Source organism: Tachypleus tridentatus, chromosome 6, assembly GCF_004210375.1.
Source record: "Tachypleus tridentatus isolate NWPU-2018 chromosome 6, ASM421037v1, whole genome shotgun sequence".
NCBI lineage: Eukaryota > Metazoa > Arthropoda > Merostomata > Xiphosura > Limulidae > Tachypleus > Tachypleus tridentatus.
The window spans coordinates 12,330,846-12,355,870 of NC_134830.1; the positions used below are offsets into that span (position 1 = coordinate 12,330,846).

The window sequence follows — 25,025 nt, forward strand, 5'->3', positions numbered from 1 at the left end:
ACACGTGCATTTAATATTAGCGTATTTGTTTTAAAATAATGAGAAACTGTTACAGTGCATGCACGAGCTTTCAATCCATTATTTATCGCACGCTAGGAGAAAAGTGCTCATTATTCTTTCTTACACCCCTTACATAATTTTGTAAGTTTCTTTAGCGCTACTCCATTGTTACATACGTTTCTCGTGGATTCTGTTATGACACAAAACGATTTGTTTTAACTCGGGTTCATCTACACAAGTAAAGTAAGAGAAAACCGGAAAGAATGAATATTTCTAGTCTCGAGCTACTTCAGAAATGCATATCATTGCAAACAGGCGGTCGGTCATACTTAGAAGATGCGTACTGACCATCAAGAAGAAACAGTGACAGCATATTAAACGTTCGAAAAGAAAAGAAAACTACATTAAAGACGAACAGGGTTACAGACACAATTGAAACATTGAAATATTACTTCTACTAATAGTTATTGTGTGTGCATATTAAGTATGAACAATTTCGTAATTACTGGTGGAAGCGATGGTTTACAAAGAAAAGAAGGTACCAATTCTAAGGAAATTTTGTGTAAAAATAGAGTCTTATTATTGTAAAGTTTCACGTGTACCAGTACTATTTAAATTTAATTTCTTTTTTGAGTGAGATAATTAAAATTATTTTCGTAGCTCTTACTCCTCAATATTGTAATTGTAACGTCAGCTTCAGGGAAACGAAGTGAGAATGGGTTTTATACGCTCATATTTCTGTATCGCAAGCAAAGCTAAAATCTTACTTGTACTTTGAAGGGTAGATCGAAACAGTTCTGTTTATTGAGATTTGTCTGTATGTATTCATTGGGCAATCCAAGATCACGAAGAATTTTATAAAACGCACTATTTACCTATATTAAAGACAGATGAATAATAGCTATCTGACATGGGATTTGTTTTTGGAACATTATCATTTGCCTACGTAATAGTGAGAATTTCTACTAAACATCTGCGATGATCATTATGCCTCAAAGGTAAGGGCGTTAGTTCTCCATTTACAATCAAATGCTCGTATATCTCTTTAGAAGTATGAAACAATTCGAATTTAGAGGCAAATTAGAACAAATTGTGATATTTCAAACCGTATTTAATTAGAGTAGGTATTTGCAAATTTCAAAGTCAAAGAGAAGAAAAATTGTTTGGTAAATTTCTGAAACGTCCGTGTTTTATTTAATTTTCTATGAAACTGCTAAGTTATAAAGCAGTAAAAGCAATAAATAACTTAGAAATTCTCAAATATTTTCTCATAATTACGTCTTGATCATAAAGTAAAGAATTTATCCTTCTTATTTCGTAATTATTTCAGAGAACAAAGATCGTTTGTATCTAAAGTTCACTGTAAATGATTTGCCTATGAAATGTGATTGTTGATATAAATGCAGTTATATAATTAGTACGTAGGTAAAACGCTAACTATGCTTTTAAGAAAACTTTATTACAAGTATTGACAAGTCTAAACACAGTGAAACCGTTTATGATTGTATGAGAAACAAGCGTTTTACTAATATTTCGTGATTTTGGAAAGAAATTACCACGTTCCACAAACTCTACTTTTCTTATCTTCAAAGTTTACAACGATTGTGAGCCGTCTTGTTATCGAAGTTTCCACTATGATGTATTTGGAAAAGATAAATATCTTCATTTCAAGAAGGGTAATTTATGAGTTAAGCATAAATATGATGTAAGAAGTATATAAATGTTTGATTCTCTATGTTTTCGGAGAGGACTTATTTCTCTATGCCTCTAGTACTCGCACTTGTTGTTTCACAGTTACTACTAAATAACATTACACATCTTTTGATAGAGATATATTATGTTATTGAAGTTTTTCACCACTTACACTGTGCTGTGAACAGAGTATACCTGGCAGTTACTACCACTGGAAACATAGTTTCAGGTGTAAAAGATAAATTGTTTAATGAGTGATGTGTTATTCGTATTGCCTTGTTAAATGTTTTCGTTCATGTTTATAAAAATGGCGTACATATCGATGACATCATTGAAAGTGAATGAGCAGGAAAACGTCATTTCATTTTGAATCCCAAGAGATAACTTTCAAAGTATTTCTTCAACTCGGTGTATTCTCTATGAAGTATGATTTATTTTAACCTAAAGGAAAATCATTCTTATTTTGGAAAGTCATAATTTTGCCATCCATTTGTCAGTCATGTTCTGTATTATTTAGATGGGAGGCATCATTGAAAATTTCTTCACCTTTCTTCATGCGTTTTTTGTTATATTAGTAGCAAAATCACGTCTGGAGGCGCTGGGTATCGATCCCAGTACCTCTCGCATGCTAAGCGAGCGCTCTACCACTTGAGCTACGCCCCTTTGTTTTCATGCGTGTTACACTTTCCGAGTTTATTCCGTAATTTCTTCAACACAAAATTTTGTATCCAGTTTCTGAGAAACGTCAGATATTTTACATTGCACTCTCCGCATATTTCAATACAAGAATAATTTACAGCATACACTTCTCTCCAGTAAAACGTAATTGGCGATGAGCACTGCAAGAGAGAAATTAAAATTGTGAAAGGTCTCCTCTGAAACTTTACATTAAAAACGTTAATTACATACACGAAATTGCAGGTAAAATCCTAACAAACATGCCATAATATTTTGACATTTGCAAGCAGCTCTCACAGGAAACCTAGTTATGAAACGTCATGAAACCTCATACATCCACGTGAAAAAGGAGTAATGATATATTCAAATGAAGAAGAGGATTTATTGACTTTTAATTTATAATTTTCGCTTACACGTGCATTTAATATTAGCGTATTTGTTTTAAAATAATGAGAAACTGTTACAGTGCATGCACGAGCTTTCAATCCATTATTTATCGCACGCTAGGAGAAAAGTGCTCATTATTCTTTCTTACACCCCTTACATAATTTTGTAAGTTTCTTTAGCGCTACTCCATTGTTACATACGTTTCTCGTGGATTCTGTTATGACACAAAACGATTTGTTTTAACTCGGGTTCATCTACACAAGTAAAGTAAGAGAAAACCGGAAAGAATGAATATTTCTAGTCTCGAGCTACTTCAGAAATGCATATCATTGCAAACAGGCGGTCGGTCATACTTAGAAGATGCGTACTGACCATCAAGAAGAAACAGTGACAGCATATTAAACGTTCGAAAAGAAAAGAAAACTACATTAAAGACGAACAGGGTTACAGACACAATTGAAACATTGAAATATTACTTCTACTAATAGTTATTGTGTGTGCATATTAAGTATGAACAATTTCGTAATTACTGGTGGAAGCGATGGTTTACAAAGAAAAAGAAGGTACCAATTCTAAGGAAATTTTGTGTAAAAATAGAGTCTTATTATTGTAAAGTTTCACGTGTACCAGTACTATTTAAATTTAATTTCTTTTGAGTGAGATAATTAAAATTATTTTCGTAGCTCTTACTCCTCAATATTGTAATTGTAACGTCAGCTTCAGGGAAACGAAGTGAGAATGGGTTTTATACGCTCATATTTCTGTATCGCAAGCAAAGCTAAAATCTTACTTGTACTTTGAAGGGTAGATCGAAACAGTTCTGTTTATTGAGATTTGTCTGTATGTATTCATTGGGCAATCCAAGATCACGAAGAATTTTATAAAACGCACTATTTACCTATATTAAAGACAGATGAATAATAGCTATCTGACATGGGATTTGTTTTTTGGAACATTATCATTTGCCTACGTAATAGTGAGAATTTCTACTAAACATCTGCGATGATCATTATGCCTCAAAGGTAAGGGCGTTAGTTCTCCATTTACAATCAAATGCTCGTATATCTCTTTAGAAGTATGAAACAATTCGAATTTAGAGGCAAATTAGAACAAATTGTGATATTTCAAACCGTATTTAATTAGAGTAGGTATTTGCAAATTTCAAAGTCAAAGAGAAGAAAAATTGTTTGGTAAATTTCTGAAACGTCCCCGTGTTTTATTTAATTTTCTATGAAACTGCTAAGTTATAAAGCAGTAAAAGCAATAAATAACTTAGAAATTCTCAAATATTTTCTCATAATTACGTCTTGATCATAAAGTAAAGAATTTATCCTTCTTATTTCGTAATTATTTCAGAGAACAAAGATCGTTTGTATCTAAAGTTCACTGTAAATGATTTGCCTATGAAATGTGATTGTTGATATAAATGCAGTTATATAATTAGTACGTAGGTAAAACGCTAACTATGCTTTTAAGAAAACTTTATTACAAGTATTGACAAGTCTAAACACAGTGAAACCGTTTATGATTGTATGAGAAACAAGCGTTTTACTAATATTTCGTGATTTTGGAAAGAAATTACCACGTTCCACAAACTCTACTTTTCTTATCTTCAAAGTTTACAACGATTGTGAGCCGTCTTGTTATCGAAGTTTCCACTATGATGTATTTGGAAAAAGATAAATATCTTCATTTCAAGAAGGGTAATTTATGAGTTAAGCATAAATATGATGTAAGAAGTATATAAATGTTTGATTCTCTATGTTTTCGGAGAGGACTTATTTCTCTATGCCTCTAGTACTCGCACTTGTTGTTTCACAGTTACTACTAAATAACATTACACATCTTTTGATAGAGATATATTATGTTATTGAAGTTTTTTCACCACTTACACTGTGCTGTGAACAGAGTATACCTGGCAGTTACTACCACTGGAAACATAGTTTCAGGTGTAAAAGATAAATTGTTTAATGAGTGATGTGTTATTCGTATTGCCTTGTTAAATGTTTTCGTTCATGTTTATAAAAATGGCGTACATATCGATGACATCATTGAAAGTGAATGAGCAGGAAAACGTCATTTCATTTTGAATCCCAAGAGATAACTTTCAAAGTATTTCTTCAACTCGGTGTATTCTCTATGAAGTATGATTTATTTTAACCTAAAGGAAAATCATTCTTATTTTGGAAAGTCATAATTTTGCCATCCATTTGTCAGTCATGTTCTGTATTATTTAGATGGGAGGCATCATTGAAAATTTCTTCACCTTTCTTCATGCGTTTTTTGTTATATTAGTAGCAAAATCACGTCTGGAGGCGCTGGGTATCGATCCCAGTACCTCTCGCATGCTAAGCGAGCGCTCTACCACTTGAGCTACGCCCCCTTTGTTTTCATGCATTTTACACTTTCCGAGTTTATTCCGTAAATTCTTCAACACAAAATTTTGTATCCAGTTTCTAGAAACGTCAGATTTTTTACATTGCACTCTCCGCATATTTCAATACAAGAATAATTTACAGCATACACTTCTCTCCAGTAAAACGTAATTGGCGATGAGCACTGCAAGAGAGAAATTAAAATTGTGAAAGGTCTCCTCTGAAACTTTACATTAAAAACGTTAATTACATACACGAAATTGCAGGTAAAATCCTAACAAACATGCCATAATATTTTGACATTTGCAAGCAGCTCTCACAGGAAACCTAGTTATGAAACGTCATGAAACCTCATACATCCACGTGAAAAAGGAGTAATGATATATTCAAATGAAGAAGAGGATTTATTGACTTTTAATTTATAATTTTCGCTTACACGTGCATTTAATATTAGCGTATTTGTTTTAAAATAATGAGAAACTGTTACAGTGCATGCACGAGCTTTCAATCCATTATTTATCGCACGCTAGGAGAAAAGTGCTCATTATTCTTTCTTACACCCCTTACATAATTTTTGTAAGTTTCTTTAGCGCTACTCCATTGTTACATACGTTTCTCGTGGATTCTGTTATGACACAAAACGATTTGTTTTAACTCGGGTTCATCTACACAAGTAAAGTAAGAGAAAACCGGAAAGAATGAATATTTCTAGTCTCGAGCTACTTCAGAAATGCATATCATTGCAAACAGGCGGTCGGTCATACTTAGAAGATGCGTACTGACCATCAAGAAGAAACAGTGACAGCATATTAAACGTTCGAAAAGAAAAGAAAACTACATTAAAGACGAACAGGGTTACAGACACAATTGAAACATTGAAATATTACTTCTACTAATAGTTATTGTGTGTGCATATTAAGTATGAACAATTTCGTAATTACTGGTGGAAGCGATGGTTTACAAAGAAAAGAAGGTACCAATTCTAAGGAAATTTTGTGTAAAAATAGAGTCTTATTATTGTAAAGTTTCACGTGTACCAGTACTATTTAAATTTAATTTCTTTTTGAGTGAGATAATTAAAATTATTTTCGTAGCTCTTACTCCTCAATATTGTAATTGTAACGTCAGCTTCAGGGAAACGAAGTGAGAATGGGTTTTATACGCTCATATTTCTGTATCGCAAGCAAAGCTAAAATCTTACTTGTACTTTGAAGGGTAGATCGAAACAGTTCTGTTTATTGAGATTTGTCTGTATGTATTCATTGGGCAATCCAAGATCACGAAGAATTTTATAAAACGCACTATTTACCTATATTAAAGACAGATGAATAATAGCTATCTGACATGGGATTTGTTTTTGGAACATTATCATTTGCCTACGTAATAGTGAGAATTTCTACTAAACATCTGCGATGATCATTATGCCTCAAAGGTAAGGGCGTTAGTTCTCCATTTACAATCAAATGCTCGTATATCTCTTTAGAAGTATGAAACAATTCGAATTTAGAGGCAAATTAGAACAAATTGTGATATTTCAAACCGTATTTAATTAGAGTAGGTATTTGCAAATTTCAAAGTCAAAGAGAAGAAAAATTGTTTGGTAAATTTCTGAAACGTCCGTGTTTTATTTAATTTTCTATGAAACTGCTAAGTTATAAAGCAGTAAAAGCAATAAATAACTTAGAAATTCTCAAATATTTTCTCATAATTACGTCTTGATCATAAAGTAAAGAATTTAACCTTCTTATTTCGTAATTATTTCAGAGAACAAAGATCGTTTGTATCTAAAGTTCACTGTAAATGATTTGCCTATGAAATGTGATTGTTGATATAAATGCAGTTATATAATTAGTACGTAGGTAAAACGCTAACTATGCTTTTAAGAAAACTTTATTACAAGTATTGACAAGTCTAAACACAGTGAAACCGTTTATGATTGTATGAGAAACAAGCGTTTTACTTATATTTCGTGATTTTGGAAAGAAATTACCACGTTCCACAAACTCTACTTTTCTTATCCTCAAAGTTTACAACGATTGTGAGCCGTCTTGTTATCGAAGTTTCCACTGTGATGTATTTAAAAAAAGATAAATATCTTCATTTCAAGAAGGGTAATTTATGAGTTAAGCATAAATATGATGTAAGAAGTATATAAATGTTTGATTCTCTATGTTTTCGGAGAGGACTTATTTCTCTATGCCTCTAGTACTCGCACTTGTTGTTTCACAGTTACTACTAAATAACATTACACATCTTTTGATAGAGATATATTATGTTATTGAAGTTTTTCACCACTTACACTGTGCTGTGAACAGAGTATACCTGGCAGTTACTACCACTGGAAACATAGTTTCAGGTGTAAAAGATAAATTGTTTAATGAGTGATGTGTTATTCGTATTGCCTTGTTAAATGTTTTCGTTCATGTTTATAAAATGGCGTACATATCGATGACATCATTGAAAGTGAATGAGCAGGAAAACGTCATTTCATTTTGAATCCCAAGAGATAACTTTCAAAGTATTTCTTCAACTCGGTGTATTCTCTATGAAGTATGATTTATTTTAACCTAAAGGAAAATCATTCTTATTTTGGAAAGTCATAATTTTGCCATCCATTTGTCAGTCATGTTCTGTATTATTTAGATGGGAGGCATCATTGAAAATTTCTTCACCTTTCTTCATGCGTTTTTTGTTATATTAGTAGCAAAATCACGTCTGGAGGCGCTGGGTATCGATCCCAGTACCTCTCGCATGCTAAGCGAGCGCTCTACCACTTGAGCTACGCCCCCTTTGTTTTCATGCATTTTACACTTTCCGAGTTTATTCCGTAAATTCTTCAACACAAAATTTTGTATCCAGTTTCTAGAAACGTCAGATTTTTTACATTGCACTCTCCGCATATTTCAATACAAGAGTAATTTACAGCATACACTTCTCTCCAGTAAAACGTAATTGGCGATGAGCACTGCAAGAGAGAAATTAAAATTGTGAAAGGTCTCCTCTGAAACTTTACATTAAAAACGTTAATTACATACACGAAATTGCAGGTAAAATCCTAACAAACATGCCATAATATTTTGACATTTGCAAGCAGCTCTCACAGGAAACCTAGTTATGAAACGTCATGAAACCTCATACATCCACGTGAAAAAGGAGTAATGATATATTCAAATGAAGAAGAGGATTTATTGACTTTTAATTTATAATTTTCGCTTACACGTGCATTTAATATTAGCGTATTTGTTTTAAAATAATGAGAAACTGTTACAGTGCATGCACGAGCTTTCAATCCATTATTTATCGCACGCTAGGAGAAAAGTGCTCATTATTCTTTCTTACACCCCTTACATAATTTTTGTAAGTTTCTTTAGCGCTACTCCATTGTTACATACGTTTCTCGTGGATTCTGTTATGACACAAAACGATTTGTTTTAACTCGGGTTCATCTACACAAGTAAAGTAAGAGAAAACCGGAAAGAATGAATATTTCTAGTCTCGAGCTACTTCAGAAATGCATATCATTGCAAACAGGCGGTCGGTCATACTTAGAAGATGCGTACTGACCATCAAGAAGAAACAGTGACAGCATATTAAACGTTCGAAAAGAAAAGAAAACTACATTAAAGACGAACAGGGTTACAGACACAATTGAAACATTGAAATATTACTTCTACTAATAGTTATTGTGTGTGCATATTAAGTATGAACAATTTCGTAATTACTGGTGGAAGCGATGGTTTACAAAGAAAAAGAAGGTACCAATTCTAAGGAAATTTTGTGTAAAAATAGAGTCTTATTATTGTAAAGTTTCACGTGTACCAGTACTATTTAAATTTAATTTCTTTTTTGAGTGAGATAATTAAAATTATTTTCGTAGCTCTTACTCCTCAATATTGTAATTGTAACGTCAGCTTCAGGGAAACGAAGTGAGAATGGGTTTTATACGCTCATATTTCTGTATCGCAAGCAAAGCTAAAATCTTACTTGTACTTTGAAGGGTAGATCGAAACAGTTCTGTTTATTGAGATTTGTCTGTATGTATTCATTGGGCAATCCAAGATCACGAAGAATTTTATAAAACGCACTATTTACCTATATTAAAGACAGATGAATAATAGCTATCTGACATGGGATTTGTTTTTGGAACATTATCATTTGCCTACGTAATAGTGAGAATTTCTACTAAACATCTGCGATGATCATTATGCCTCAAAGGTAAGGGCGTTAGTTCTCCATTTACAATCAAATGCTCGTATATCTCTTTAGAAGTATGAAACAATTCGAATTTAGAGGCAAATTAGAACAAATTGTGATATTTCAAACCGTATTTAATTAGAGTAGGTATTTGCAAATTTCAAAGTCAAAGAGAAGAAAAATTGTTTGGTAAATTTCTGAAACGTCCGTGTTTTATTTAATTTTCTATGAAACTGCTAAGTTATAAAGCAGTAAAAGCAATAAATAACTTAGAAATTCTCAAATATTTTCTCATAATTACGTCTTGATCATAAAGTAAAGAATTTAACCTTCTTATTTCGTAATTATTTCAGAGAACAAAGATCGTTTGTATCTAAAGTTCACTGTAAATGATTTGCCTATGAAATGTGATTGTTGATATAAATGCAGTTATATAATTAGTACGTAGGTAAAACGCTAACTATGCTTTTAAGAAAACTTTATTACAAGTATTGACAAGTCTAAACACAGTGAAACCGTTTATGATTGTATGAGAAACAAGCGTTTTACTTATATTTCGTGATTTTGGAAAGAAATTACCACGTTCCACAAACTCTACTTTTCTTATCCTCAAAGTTTACAACGATTGTGAGCCGTCTTGTTATCGAAGTTTCCACTGTGATGTATTTAAAAAAGATAAATATCTTCATTTCAAGAAGGGTAATTTATGAGTTAAGCATAAATATGATGTAAGAAGTATATAAATGTTTGATTCTCTATGTTTTCGGAGAGGACTTATTTCTCTATGCCTCTAGTACTCGCACTTGTTGTTTCACAGTTACTACTAAATAACATTACACATCTTTTGATAGAGATATATTATGTTATTGAAGTTTTTTCACCACTTACACTGTGCTGTGAACAGAGTATACCTGGCAGTTACTACCACTGGAAACATAGTTTCAGGTGTAAAAGATAAATTGTTTAATGAGTGATGTGTTATTCGTATTGCCTTGTTAAATGTTTTCGTTCATGTTTATAAAAATGGCGTACATATCGATGACATCATTGAAAGTGAATGAGCAGGAAAACGTCATTTCATTTTGAATCCCAAGAGATAACTTTCAAAGTATTTCTTCAACTCGGTGTATTCTCTATGAAGTATGATTTATTTTAACCTAAAGGAAAATCATTCTTATTTTGGAAAGTCATAATTTTGCCATCCATTTGTCAGTCATGTTCTGTATTATTTAGATGGGAGGCATCATTGAAAATTTCTTCACCTTTCTTCATGCGTTTTTTGTTATATTAGTAGCAAAATCACGTCTGGAGGCGCTGGGTATCGATCCCAGTACCTCTCGCATGCTAAGCGAGCGCTCTACCACTTGAGCTACGCCCCCTTTGTTTTCATGCATTTTACACTTTCCGAGTTTATTCCGTAAATTCTATAACACAAAATTTTATATCCAGTTTCTAGAAAACGTCAGATTTTTTATATTGCACTCTCCGCATATTTCAATACAAGAGTAATTTACAGCATACACTTCTCTCCAGTAAAACGTAATTGGCGATGAGCACTGCAAGAGAGAAATTAAAATTGTGAAAGGTCTCCTCTGAAACTTTACATTAAAAACGTTAATTACATACACGAAATTGCAGGTAAAATCCTAACAAACATGCCATAATATTTTGACATTTGCAAGCAGCTCTCACAGGAAACCTAGTTATGAAACGTCATGAAACCTCATACATCCACGTGAAAAAGGAGTAATGATATATTCAAATGAAGAAGAGGATTTATTGACTTTTAATTTATAATTTTCGCTTACACGTGCATTTAATATTAGCGTATTTGTTTTAAAATAATGAGAAACTGTTACAGTGCATGCACGAGCTTTCAATCCATTATTTATCGCACGCTAGGAGAAAAGTGCTCATTATTCTTTCTTACACCCCTTACATAATTTTTGTAAGTTTCTTTAGCGCTACTCCATTGTTACATACGTTTCTCGTGGATTCTGTTATGACACAAAACGATTTGTTTTAACTCGGGTTCATCTACACAAGTAAAGTAAGAGAAAACCGGAAAGAATGAATATTTCTAGTCTCGAGCTACTTCAGAAATGCATATCATTGCAAACAGGCGGTCGGTCATACTTAGAAGATGCGTACTGACCATCAAGAAGAAACAGTGACAGCATATTAAACGTTCGAAAAGAAAAGAAAACTACATTAAAGACGAACAGGGTTACAGACACAATTGAAACATTGAAATATTACTTCTACTAATAGTTATTGTGTGTGCATATTAAGTATGAACAATTTCGTAATTACTGGTGGAAGCGATGGTTTACAAAGAAAAAGAAGGTACCAATTCTAAGGAAATTTTGTGTAAAAATAGAGTAAGTCATAATTTTGTCATCCCTTTGTCAGTCATGTTCTGTATTATTTAGATGGGAGGCATCATTGAAAATTTCTTCACCTTTCTTCATCCGTTTTTTGTTATATTAGTAGCAAAATCACGTCTGGAGGCGCTGGGTATCGATCCCAGTACCTCTCGCATGCTAAGCGAGCGCTCTACCACTTGAGCTACGCCCCCTTTGTTTTCATGCATTTTACACTTTCCGAGTTTATTCCGTAAATTCTTCAACACAAAATTTTGTATCCAGTTTCTAAGAAACGTCAGATTTTTTACATTGCACTCTCCGCATATTTCAATACAAGAATAATTTACAGCATACACTTCTCTCCAGTAAAACGTAATTGGCGATGAGCACTGCAAGAGAGAAATTAAAATTGTGAAAGGTCTCCTCTGAAACTTTACATTAAAAACGTTAATTACATACACGAAATTGCAGGTAAAATCCTAACAAACATGCCATAATATTTTGACATTTGCAAGCAGCTCTCACAGGAAACCTAGTTATGAAACGTCATGAAACCTCATACATCCACGTGAAAAAGGAGTAATGATATATTCAAATGAAGAAGAGGATTTATTGACTTTTAATTTATAATTTTCGCTTACACGTGCATTTAATATTAGCGTATTTGTTTTAAAATAATGAGAAACTGTTACAGTGCATGCACGAGCTTTCAATCCATTATTTATCGCACGCTAGGAGAAAAGTGCTCATTATTCTTTCTTACACCCCTTACATAATTTTTGTAAGTTTCTTTAGCGCTACTCCATTGTTACATACGTTTCTCGTGGATTCTGTTATGACACAAAACGATTTGTTTTAACTCGGGTTCATCTACACAAGTAAAGTAAGAGAAAACCGGAAAGAATGAATATTTCTAGTCTCGAGCTACTTCAGAAATGCATATCATTGCAAACAGGCGGTCGGTCATACTTAGAAGATGCGTACTGACCATCAAGAAGAAACAGTGACAGCATATTAAACGTTCGAAAAGAAAAGAAAACTACATTAAAGACGAACAGGGTTACAGACACAATTGAAACATTGAAATATTACTTCTACTAATAGTTATTGTGTGTGCATATTAAGTATGAACAATTTCGTAATTACTGGTGGAAGCGATGGTTTACAAAGAAAAAGAAGGTACCAATTCTAAGGAAATTTTGTGTAAAAATAGAGTCTTATTATTGTAAAGTTTCACGTGTACCAGTACTATTTAAATTTAATTTCTTTTTGAGTGAGATAATTAAAATTATTTTCGTAGCTCTTACTCCTCAATATTGTAATTGTAACGTCAGCTTCAGGGAAACGAAGTGAGAATGGGTTTTATACGCTCATATTTCTGTATCGCAAGCAAAGCTAAAATCTTACTTGTACTTTGAAGGGTAGATCGAAACAGTTCTGTTTATTGAGATTTGTCTGTATGTATTCATTGGGCAATCCAAGATCACGAAGAATTTTATAAAACGCACTATTTACCTATATTAAAGACAGATGAATAATAGCTATCTGACATGGGATTTGTTTTTGGAACATTATCATTTGCCTACGTAATAGTGAGAATTTCTACTAAACATCTGCGATGATCATTATGCCTCAAAGGTAAGGGCGTTAGTTCTCCATTTACAATCAAATGCTCGTATATCTCTTTAGAAGTATGAAACAATTCGAATTTAGAGGCAAATTAGAACAAATTGTGATATTTCAAACCGTATTTAATTAGAGTAGGTATTTGCAAATTTCAAAGTCAAAGAGAAGAAAAATTGTTTGGTAAATTTCTGAAACGTCCCGTGTTTTATTTAATTTTCTATGAAACTGCTAAGTTATAAAGCAGTAAAAGCAATAAATAACTTAGAAATTCTCAAATATTTTCTCATAATTACGTCTTGATCATAAAGTAAAGAATTTATCCTTCTTATTTCGTAATTATTTCAGAGAACAAAGATCGTTTGTATCTAAAGTTCACTGTAAATGATTTGCCTATGAAATGTGATTGTTGATATAAATGCAGTTATATAATTAGTACGTAGGTAAAACGCTAACTATGCTTTTAAGAAAACTTTATTACAAGTATTGACAAGTCTAAACACAGTGAAACCGTTTATGATTGTATGAGAAACAAGCGTTTTACTAATATTTCGTGATTTTGGAAAGAAATTACCACGTTCCACAAACTCTACTTTTCTTATCTTCAAAGTTTACAACGATTGTGAGCCGTCTTGTTATCGAAGTTTCCACTATGATGTATTTGGAAAAAGATAAATATCTTCATTTCAAGAAGGGTAATTTATGAGTTAAGCATAAATATGATGTAAGAAGTATATAAATGTTTGATTCTCTATGTTTTCGGAGAGGACTTATTTCTCTATGCCTCTAGTACTCGCACTTGTTGTTTCACAGTTACTACTAAATAACATTACACATCTTTTTGATAGAGATATATTATGTTATTGAAGTTTTTTCACCACTTACACTGTGCTGTGAACAGAGTATACCTGGCAGTTACTACCACTGGAAACATAGTTTCAGGTGTAAAAGATAAATTGTTTAATGAGTGATGTGTTATTCGTATTGCCTTGTTAAATGTTTTCGTTCATGTTTATAAAAATGGCGTACATATCGATGACATCATTGAAAGTGAATGAGCAGGAAAACGTCATTTCATTTTGAATCCCAAGAGATAACTTTCAAAGTATTTCTTCAACTCGGTGTATTCTCTATGAAGTATGATTTATTTTAACCTAAAGGAAAATCATTCTTATTTTGGAAAGTCATAATTTTGCCATCCATTTGTCAGTCATGTTCTGTATTATTTAGATGGGAGGCATCATTGAAAATTTCTTCACCTTTCTTCATGCGTTTTTTGTTATATTAGTAGCAAAATCACGTCTGGAGGCGCTGGGTATCGATCCCAGTACCTCTCGCATGCTAAGCGAGCGCTCTACCACTTGAGCTACGCCCCCTTTGTTTTCATGCATTTTACACTTTCCGAGTTTATTCCGTAAATTCTTCAACACAAAATTTTGTATCCAGTTTCTAGAAACGTCAGATTTTTTACATTGCACTCTCCGCATATTTCAATACAAGAATAATTTACAGCATACACTTCTCTCCAGTAAAACGTAATTGGCGATGAGCACTGCAAGAGAGAAATTAAAATTGTGAAAGGTCTCCTCTGAAACTTTACATTAAAAACGTTAATTACATACACGAAATTGCAGGTAAAATCCTAACAAACATGCCATAATATTTTGACATTTGCAAGCAGCTCTCACAGGAAACCTAGTTATGAAACGTCATGAAACCTCATACATCCACGTGAAAAGGGTAATGATATATTCAAATGAAGAAGAGGATTTATTGACTTTTAATTTATAATTTTCGCTTACACGTGCATTTAATATTAGCGTATTTGTTTTAAAATAATGAGAAACTGTTACAGTGCATGCACGAGCTTTCAATCCATTATTTATCGCACGCTAGGAGAAAAGTGCTCATTATTCTTTCTTACACCCCTTACATAATTTTTGTAAGTTTCTTTAGCGCTACTCCATTGTTACATACGTTTCTCGTGGATTCTGTTATGACACAAAACGATTTGTTTTAACTCGGGTTCATCTACACAAGTAAAGTAAGAGAAAACCGGAAAGAATGAATATTTCTAGTCTCGAGCTACTTCAGAAATGCATATCATTGCAAACAGGCGGTCGGTCATACTTAGAAGATGCGTACTGACCATCAAGAAGAAACAGTGACAGCATATTAAACGTTCGAAAAGAAAAGAAAACTACATTAAAGACGAACAGGGTTACAGACACAATTGAAACATTGAAATATTACTTCTACTAATAGTTATTGTGTGTGCATATTAAGTATGAACAATTTCGTAATTACTGGTGGAAGCGATGGTTTACAAAGAAAAGAAGGTACCAATTCTAAGGAAATTTTGTGTAAAAATAGAGTCTTATTATTGTAAAGTTTCACGTGTACCAGTACTATTTAAATTTAATTTCTTTTTTGAGTGAGATAATTAAAATTATTTTCGTAGCTCTTACTCCTCAATATTGTAATTGTAACGTCAGCTTCAGGGAAACGAAGTGAGAATGGGTTTTATACGCTCATATTTCTGTATCGCAAGCAAAGCTAAAATCTTACTTGTACTTTGAAGGGTAGATCGAAACAGTTCTGTTTATTGAGATTTGTCTGTATGTATTCATTGGGCAATCCAAGATCACGAAGAATTTTATAAAACGCACTATTTACCTATATTAAAGACAGATGAATAATAGCTATCTGACATGGGATTTGTTTTTTGGAACATTATCATTTGCCTACGTAATAGTGAGAATTTCTACTAAACATCTGCGATGATCATTATGCCTCAAAGGTAAGGGCGTTAGTTCTCCATTTACAATCAAATGCTCGTATATCTCTTTAGAAGTATGAAACAATTCGAATTTAGAGGCAAATTAGAACAAATTGTGATATTTCAAACCGTATTTAATTAGAGTAGGTATTTGCAAATTTCAAAGTCAAAGAGAAGAAAAATTGTTTGGTAAATTTCTGAAACGTCCCGTGTTTTATTTAATTTTCTATGAAACTGCTAAGTTATAAAGCAGTAAAAGCAATAAATAACTTAGAAATTCTCAAATATTTTCTCATAATTACGTCTTGATCATAAAGTAAAGAATTTATCCTTCTTATTTCGTAATTATTTCAGAGAACAAAGATCGTTTGTATCTAAAGTTCACTGTAAATGATTTGCCTATGAAATGTGATTGTTGATATAAATGCAGTTATATAATTAGTACGTAGGTAAAACGCTAACTATGCTTTTAAGAAAACTTTATTACAAGTATTGACAAGTCTAAACACAGTGAAACCGTTTATGATTGTATGAGAAACAAGCGTTTTACTAATATTTCGTGATTTTGGAAAGAAATTACCACGTTCCACAAACTCTACTTTTCTTATCTTCAAAGTTTACAACGATTGTGAGCCGTCTTGTTATCGAAGTTTCCACTATGATGTATTTAAAAAAAGATAAATATCTTCATTTCAAGAAGGGTAATTTATGAGTTAAGCATAAATATGATGTAAGAAGTATATAAATGTTTGATTCTCTATGTTTTCGGAGAGGACTTATTTCTCTATGCCTCTAGTACTCGCACTTGTTGTTTCACAGTTACTACTAAATAACATTACACATCTTTTGATAGAGATATATTATGTTATTGAAGTTTTTCACCACTTACACTGTGCTGTGAACAGAGTATACCTGGCAGTTACTACCACTGGAAACATAGTTTCAGGTGTAAAAGATAAATTGTTTAATGAGTGATGTGTTATTCGTATTGCCTTGTTAAATGTTTTCGTTCATGTTTATAAAATGGCGTACATATCGATGACATCATTGAAAGTGAATGAGCAGGAAAACGTCATTTCATTTTGAATCCCAAGAGATAACTTTCAAAGTATTTCTTCAACTCGGTGTATTCTCTATGAAGTATGATTTATTTTAACCTAAAGGAAAATCATTCTTATTTTGGAAAGTCATAATTTTGCCATCCATTTGTCAGTCATGTTCTGTATTATTTAGATGGGAGGCATCATTGAAAATTTCTTCACCTTTCTTCATGCGTTTTTTGTTATATTAGTAGCAAAATCACGTCTGGAGGCGCTGGGTATCGATCCCAGTACCTCTCGCATGCTAAGCGAGCGCTCTACCACTTGAGCTACGCCCCCTTTGTTTTCATGCATTTTACACTTTCCGAGTTTATTCCGTAAATTCTTCAACACAAAATTTTGTATCCAGTTTCTAGAAACGTCAGATTTTTTACATTGCACTCTCCGCATATTTCAATACAAGAATAATTTACAGCATACACTTCTCTCCAGTAAAACGTAATTGGCGATGAGCACTGCAAGAGAGAAATTAAAATTGTGAAAGGTCTCCTCTGAAACTTTACATTAAAAACGTTAATTACATACACGAAATTGCAGGTAAAATCCTAACAAACATGCCATAATATTTTGACATTTGCAAGCAGCTCTCACAGGAAACCTAGTTATGAAACGTCATGAAACCTCATACATCCACGTGAAAAAGGAGTAATGATATATTCAAATGAAGAAGAGGATTTATTGACTTTTAATTTATAATTTTCGCTTACACGTGCATTTAATATTAGCGTATTTGTTTTAAAATAATGAGAAACTGTTACAGTGCATGCACGAGCTTTCAATCCATTATTTATCGCACGCTAGGAGAAAAGTGCTCATTATTCTTTCTTACACCCCTTACATAATTTTTGTAAGTTTCTTTAGCGCTACTCCATTGTTACATACGTTTCTCGTGGATTCTGTTATGACACAAAACGATTTGTTTTAACTCGGGTTCATCTACACAAGTAAAGTAAGAGAAAACCGGAAAGAATGAATATTTCTAGTCTCGAGCTACTTCAGAAATGCATATCATTGCAAACAGGCGGTCGGTCATACTTAGAAGATGCGTACTGACCATCAAGAAGAAACAGTGACAGCATATTAAACGTTCGAAAAGAAAAGAAAACTACATTAAAGACGAACAGGGTTACAGACACAATTGAAACATTGAAATATTACTTCTACTAATAGTTATTGTGTGTGCATATTAAGTATGAACAATTTCGTAATTACTGGTGGAAGCGATGGTTTACAAAGAAAAGAAGGTACCAATTCTAAGGAAATTTTGTGTAAAAATAGAGTCTTATTATTGTAAAGTTTCACGTGTACCAGTACTATTTAAATTTAATTTCTTTTTTGAGTGAGATAATTAAAATTATTTTCGTAGCTCTTACTCCTCAATATTGTAATTGTAACGTCAGCTTCAGGGAAACGAAGTGAGAATGGGTTTTATACGCTCATATTTCTGTATCGCAAGCAAAGCTAAAATCTTACTTGTACTTTGAAGGGTAGATCGAAACAGTTCTGTTTATTGAGATTTGTCTGTATGTATTCATTGGGCAATCCAAGATCACGAAGAATTTTATAAAACGCACTATTTACCTATATTAAAGACAGATGAATAATAGCTATCTGACATGGGATTTGTTTTTGGAACATTATCATTTGCCTACGTAATAGTGAGAATTTCTACTAAACATCTGCGATGATCATTATGCCTCAAAGGTAAGGGCGTTAGTTCTACATTTACAATCAAATGCTCGTATATCTCTTTAGAAGTATGAAACAATTCGAATTTAGAGGCAAATTAGAACAAATTGTGATATTTCAAACCGTATTTAATTAGAGTAGGTATTTGCAAATTTCAAAGTCAAAGAGAAGAAAAATTGTTTGGTAAATTTCTGAAACGTCCCGTGTTTTATTTAATTTTCTATGAAACTGCTAAGTTATAAAGCAGTAAAAGCAATAAATAACTTAGAAATTCTCAAATATTTTCTCATAATTACGTCTTGATCATAAAGTAAAGAATTTAACCTTCTTATTTCGTAATTATTTCAGAGAACAAAGATCGTTTGTATCTAAAGTTCACTGTAAATGATTTGCCTATGAAATGTGATTGTTGATATAAATGCAGTTATATAATTAGTACGTAGGTAAAACGCTAACTATGCTTTTAAGAAAACTTTATTAAAAGTATTGACAAGTCTAAACACAGTGAAACCGTTTATGATTGTATGAGAAACAAGCGTTTTACTTATATTTCGTGATTTTGGAAAGAAATTACCACGTTCCACAAACTCTACTTTTCTTATCCTCAAAGTTTACAACGATTGTGAGCCGTCTTGTTATCGAAGTTTCCACTGTGATGTATTTAAAAAAAGATAAATATCTTCATTTCAAGAAGGGTAATTTATGAGTTAAGCATAAATATGATGTAAGAAGTATATAAATGTTTGATTCTCTATGTTTTCGGAGAGGACTTATTTCTCTATGCCTCTAGTACTCGCACTTGTTGTTTCACAGTTACTACTAAATAACATTACACATCTTTTTGATAGAGATATATTATGTTATTGAAGTTTTTTCACCACTTACACTGTGCTGTGAACAGAGTATACCTGGCAGTTACTACCACTGGAAACATAGTTTCAGGTGTAAAAGATAAATTGTTTAATGAGTGATGTGTTATTCGTATTGCCTTGTTAAATGTTTTCGTTCATGTTTATAAAAATGGCGTACATATCGATGACATCATTGAAAGTGAATGAGCAGGAAAACGTCATTTCATTTTGAATCCCAAGAGATAACTTTCAAAGTATTTCTTCAACTCGGTGTATTCTCTATGAAGTATGATTTATTTTAACCTAAAGGAAAATCATTCTTATTTTGGAAAGTCATAATTTTGCCATCCATTTGTCAGTCATGTTCTGTATTATTTAGATGGGAGGCATCATTGAAAATTTCTTCACCTTTCTTCATGCGTTTTTTGTTATATTAGTAGCAAAATCACGTCTGGAGGCGCTGGGTATCGATCCCAGTACCTCTCGCATGCTAAGCGAGCGCTCTACCACTTGAGCTACGCCCCCTTTGTTTTCATGCATTTTACACTTTCCGAGTTTATTCCGTAAATTCTTCAACACAAAATTTTGTATCCAGTTTCTGAGAAACGTCAGATTTTTTACATTGCACTCTCCGCATATTTCAATACAAGAATAATTTACAGCATACACTTCTCTCCAGTAAAACGTAATTGGCGATGAGCACTGCAAGAGAGAAATTAAAATTGTGAAAGGTCTCCTCTGAAACTTTACATTAAAAACGTTAATTACATACACGAAATTGCAGGTAAAATCCTAACAAACATGCCATAATATTTTGACATTTGCAAGCAGCTCTCACAGGAAACCTAGTTATGAAACGTCATGAAACCTCATACATCCACGTGAAAAAGGAGTAATGATATATTCAAATGAAGAAGAGGATTTATTGACTTTTAATTTATAATTTTCGCTTACACGTGCATTTAATATTAGCGTATTTGTTTTAAAATAATGAGAAACTGTTACAGTGCATGCACGAGCTTTCAATCCATTATTTATCGCACGCTAGGAGAAAAGTGCTCATTATTCTTTCTTACACCCCTTACATAATTTTTGTAAGTTTCTTTAGCGCTACTCCATTGTTACATACGTTTCTCGTGGATTCTGTTATGACACAAAACGATTTGTTTTAACTCGGGTTCATCTACACAAGTAAAGTAAGAGAAAACCGGAAAGAATGAATATTTCTAGTCTCGAGCTACTTCAGAAATGCATATCATTGCAAACAGGCGGTCGGTCATACTTAGAAGATGCGTACTGACCATCAAGAAGAAACAGTGACAGCATATTAAACGTTCGAAAAGAAAAGAAAACTACATTAAAGACGAACAGGGTTACAGACACAATTGAAACATTGAAATATTACTTCTACTAATAGTTATTGTGTGTGCATATTAAGTATGAACAATTTCGTAATTACTGGTGGAAGCGATGGTTTACAAAGAAAAGAAGGTACCAATTCTAAGGAAATTTTGTGTAAAAATAGAGTCTTATTATTGTAAAGTTTCACGTGTACCAGTACTATTTAAATTTAATTTCTTTTTTGAGTGAGATAATTAAAATTATTTTCGTAGCTCTTACTCCTCAATATTGTAATTGTAACGTCAGCTTCAGGGAAACGAAGTGAGAATGGGTTTTATACGCTCATATTTCTGTATCGCAAGCAAAGCTAAAATCTTACTTGTACTTTGAAGGGTAGATCGAAACAGTTCTGTTTATTGAGATTTGTCTGTATGTATTCATTGGGCAATCCAAGATCACGAAGAATTTTATAAAACGCACTATTTACCTATATTAAAGACAGATGAATAATAGCTATCTGACATGGGATTTGTTTTTGGAACATTATCATTTGCCTACGTAATAGTGAGAATTTCTACTAAACATCTGCGATGATCATTATGCCTCAAAGGTAAGGGCGTTAGTTCTCCATTTACAATCAAATGCTCGTATATCTCTTTAGAAGTATGAAACAATTCGAATTTAGAGGCAAATTAGAACAAATTGTGATATTTCAAACCGTATTTAATTAGAGTAGGTATTTGCAAATTTCAAAGTCAAAGAGAAGAAAAATTGTTTGGTAAATTTCTGAAACGTCCCGTGTTTTATTTAATTTTCTATGAAACTGCTAAGTTATAAAGCAGTAAAAGCAATAAATAACTTAGAAATTCTCAAATATTTTCTCATAATTACGTCTTGATCATAAAGTAAAGAATTTAACCTTCTTATTTCGTAATTATTTCAGAGGACAAAGATCGTTTGTATCTAAAGTTCACTGTAAATGATTTGCCTATGAAATGTGATTGTTGATATAAATGCAGTTATATAATTAGTACGTAGGTAAAACGCTAACTATGCTTTTAAGAAAACTTTATTACAAGTATTGACAAGTCTAAACACAGTGAAACCGTTTATGATTGTATGAGAAACAAGCGTTTTACTTATATTTCGTGATTTTGGAAAGAAATTACCACGTTCCACAAACTCTACTTTTCTTATCCTCAAAGTTTACAACGATTGTGAGCCGTCTTGTTATCGAAGTTTCCACTGTGATGTATTTAAAAAAAGATAAATATCTTCATTTCAAGAAGGGTAATTTATGAGTTAAGCATAAATATGATGTAAGAAGTATATAAATGTTTGATTCTCTATGTTTTCGGAGAGGACTTATTTCTCTATGCCTCTAGTACTCGCACTTGTTGTTTCACAGTTACTACTAAATAACATTACACATCTTTTTGATAGAGATATATTATGTTATTGAAGTTTTTTCACCACTTACACTGTGCTGTGAACAGAGTATACCTGGCAGTTACTACCACTGGAAACATAGTTTCAGGTGTAAAAGATAAATTGTTTAATGAGTGATGTGTTATTCGTATTGCCTTGTTAAATGTTTTCGTTCATGTTTATAAAAATGGCGTACATATCGATGACATCATTGAAAGTGAATGAGCAGGAAAACGTCATTTCATTTTGAATCCCAAGAGATAACTTTCAAAGTATTTCTTCAACTCGGTGTATTCTCTATGAAGTATGATTTATTTTAACCTAAAGGAAAATCATTCTTATTTTGGAAAGTCATAATTTTGCCATCCATTTGTCAGTCATGTTCTGTATTATTTAGATGGGAGGCATCATTGAAAATTTCTTCACCTTTCTTCATGCGTTTTTTGTTATATTAGTAGCAAAATCACGTCTGGAGGCGCTGGGTATCGATCCCAGTACCTCTCGCATGCTAAGCGAGCGCTCTACCACTTGAGCTACGCCCCCTTTGTTTACATGAATTTTACACTTTCCGAGTTTATTCCGTAAATTCTTCAACACAAAATTTTGTATCCAGTTTCTAAGAAACGTCAGATTTTTTACATTGCACTCTCCGCATATTTCAATACAAGAATAATTTACAGCATACACTTCTCTCCAGTAAAACGTAATTGGCGATGAGCACTGCAAGAGAGAAATCAAAATTGTGAAAGATCTCCTCTGAAACGTTACATTAAAAACGTTAATTACATACACGACATTGCAGGTAAAATCCTAACAAACATGCCATAATATTTTGACATTTGCAAGCAGCTCTCACAGGAAACCTAGTTATGAAACGTCATACATCCACGTGAAAAAGGAGTAATGATATATTCAAATGACGAAGAGGATTTATTGACTTTTAATTTATAATTTTCGCTTACACGTGCATTTAATATTAGCGTATTTGTTTTAAACTAATGAGAAACTGTTACAGTGCATGCACGAGCTTTCAATCCATTATTTATCGCACGCTCGGAGAAAAGTGCTCATTATTCTTCATTACACCCCTTACATAAGTTTTGTAAGTTTCTTTAGCGCTACTCCATTGTTACATACGTTTCTCGTGGATTCTGTTATGACACAAAACGATTTGTTTTAACTCGGGTTCATCTACACAAGTAAAGTAAGAGGAAACCGGAAAGAATGAATATTTCTAGTCTCGAGCTACTTCAGAAATGCATATCATTGCAAACAGGCGGTCGGTCATACTTAGAAGATGCGTACTGACCATCAAGAAGAAACAGTGACAGCATATTAAACGTTCGAAAAGAAAAGAAAACTACGTTAAAGACGAACAGGGTTACAGACACAATTGAAACATTACTTCGACTAATAGTTATTGTGTGTGCAAAACACGTTTGGAGGCGCTGGGTATCGATCCCAGTACCTCTCGCATGCTAAGCGAGCGCTCTACCACTTGAGCTACGCCCCTTTGTTTTCATGCGTGTTACACTTTCCGAGTTTATTCCGTAAATTCTTCAACACAAAATTTTGTATCCAGTTTCTAAGAAACGTCAGATTTTTTACATTGCACTCTCCGCATATTTCAATACAAGAATAATTTACAGCATACACTTCTCTCCAGTAAAACGTAATTGGCGATGAGCACTGCAAGAGAGAAATCAAAATTGTGAAAGATCTCCTCTGAAACGTTACATTAAAAACGTTAATTACATACACGACATTGCAGGTAAAATCCTAACAAACATGCCATAATATTTTGACATTTGCAAGCAGCTCTCACAGGAAACCTAGTTATGAAACGTCATACATCCACGTGAAAAAGGAGTAATGATATATTCAAATGACGAAGAGGATTTATTGACTTTAATTTATAATTTTCGCTTACACGTGCATTTAATATTAGCGTATTTGTTTTAAACTAATGAGAAACTGTTACAGTGCATGCACGAGCTTTCAATCCATTATTTATCGCACGCTCGGAGAAAAGTGCTCATTATTCTTCATTACACCCCTTACATAAGTTTTGTAAGTTTCTTTAGCGCTACTCCATTGTTACATACGTTTCTCGTGGATTCTGTTATGACACAAAACGATTTGTTTTAACTCGGGTTCATCTACACAAGTAAAGTAAGAGGAAACCGGAAAGAATGAATATTTCTAGTCTCGAGCTACTTCAGAAATGCATATCATTGCAAACAGGCGGTCGGTCATACTTAGAAGATGCGTACTGACCATCAAGAAGAAACAGTGACAGCATATTAAACGTTCGAAAAGAAAAGAAAACTACGTTAAAGACGAACAGGGTTACAGACACAATTGAAACATTACTTCGACTAATAGTTATTGTGTGTGCAAAACACGTTTGGAGGCGCTGGGTATCGATCCCAGTACCTCTCGCATGCTAAGCGAGCGCTCTACCACTTGAGCTATGCCCCCTTCGTTTTCATGCGTGTTACACTTTCCGAGTTTATTCCGTA

The 25,025-nt window shown here is 32.9% G+C and overlaps 11 non-coding genes across 11 annotated transcripts; all 11 read right to left on the minus strand.

Annotated features, from left to right (window-relative positions):
• Positions 1-2,282: 2,282 nt before the first annotated feature.
• Positions 2,283-2,355, minus strand: TRNAA-AGC (transfer RNA alanine (anticodon AGC)). The gene has a single exon. It is a non-coding gene; the product is annotated as a tRNA-Ala (tRNA).
• Positions 2,356-5,067: 2,712 nt separating this feature from the next.
• TRNAA-AGC (transfer RNA alanine (anticodon AGC)) lies at positions 5,068-5,140 on the minus strand. The gene has a single exon. It is a non-coding gene; the product is annotated as a tRNA-Ala (tRNA).
• A 2,708-nt stretch (positions 5,141-7,848) lies between these two features.
• TRNAA-AGC (transfer RNA alanine (anticodon AGC)) lies at positions 7,849-7,921 on the minus strand. Its single transcript has one exon. It is a non-coding gene; the product is annotated as a tRNA-Ala (tRNA).
• Positions 7,922-10,632: 2,711 nt separating this feature from the next.
• Positions 10,633-10,705, minus strand: TRNAA-AGC (transfer RNA alanine (anticodon AGC)). The gene has a single exon. It is a non-coding gene; the product is annotated as a tRNA-Ala (tRNA).
• Positions 10,706-11,831: 1,126 nt separating this feature from the next.
• TRNAA-AGC (transfer RNA alanine (anticodon AGC)) lies at positions 11,832-11,904 on the minus strand. The gene has a single exon. It is a non-coding gene; the product is annotated as a tRNA-Ala (tRNA).
• Positions 11,905-14,618: 2,714 nt separating this feature from the next.
• TRNAA-AGC (transfer RNA alanine (anticodon AGC)) lies at positions 14,619-14,691 on the minus strand. The gene has a single exon. It is a non-coding gene; the product is annotated as a tRNA-Ala (tRNA).
• A 2,709-nt stretch (positions 14,692-17,400) lies between these two features.
• Positions 17,401-17,473, minus strand: TRNAA-AGC (transfer RNA alanine (anticodon AGC)). Its single transcript has one exon. It is a non-coding gene; the product is annotated as a tRNA-Ala (tRNA).
• Positions 17,474-20,186: 2,713 nt separating this feature from the next.
• TRNAA-AGC (transfer RNA alanine (anticodon AGC)) lies at positions 20,187-20,259 on the minus strand. The gene has a single exon. It is a non-coding gene; the product is annotated as a tRNA-Ala (tRNA).
• A 2,714-nt stretch (positions 20,260-22,973) lies between these two features.
• Positions 22,974-23,046, minus strand: TRNAA-AGC (transfer RNA alanine (anticodon AGC)). Its single transcript has one exon. It is a non-coding gene; the product is annotated as a tRNA-Ala (tRNA).
• Positions 23,047-23,943: 897 nt separating this feature from the next.
• TRNAA-AGC (transfer RNA alanine (anticodon AGC)) lies at positions 23,944-24,016 on the minus strand. The gene has a single exon. It is a non-coding gene; the product is annotated as a tRNA-Ala (tRNA).
• Positions 24,017-24,911: 895 nt separating this feature from the next.
• TRNAA-AGC (transfer RNA alanine (anticodon AGC)) lies at positions 24,912-24,984 on the minus strand. Its single transcript has one exon. It is a non-coding gene; the product is annotated as a tRNA-Ala (tRNA).
• Positions 24,985-25,025: the final 41 nt, after the last annotated feature.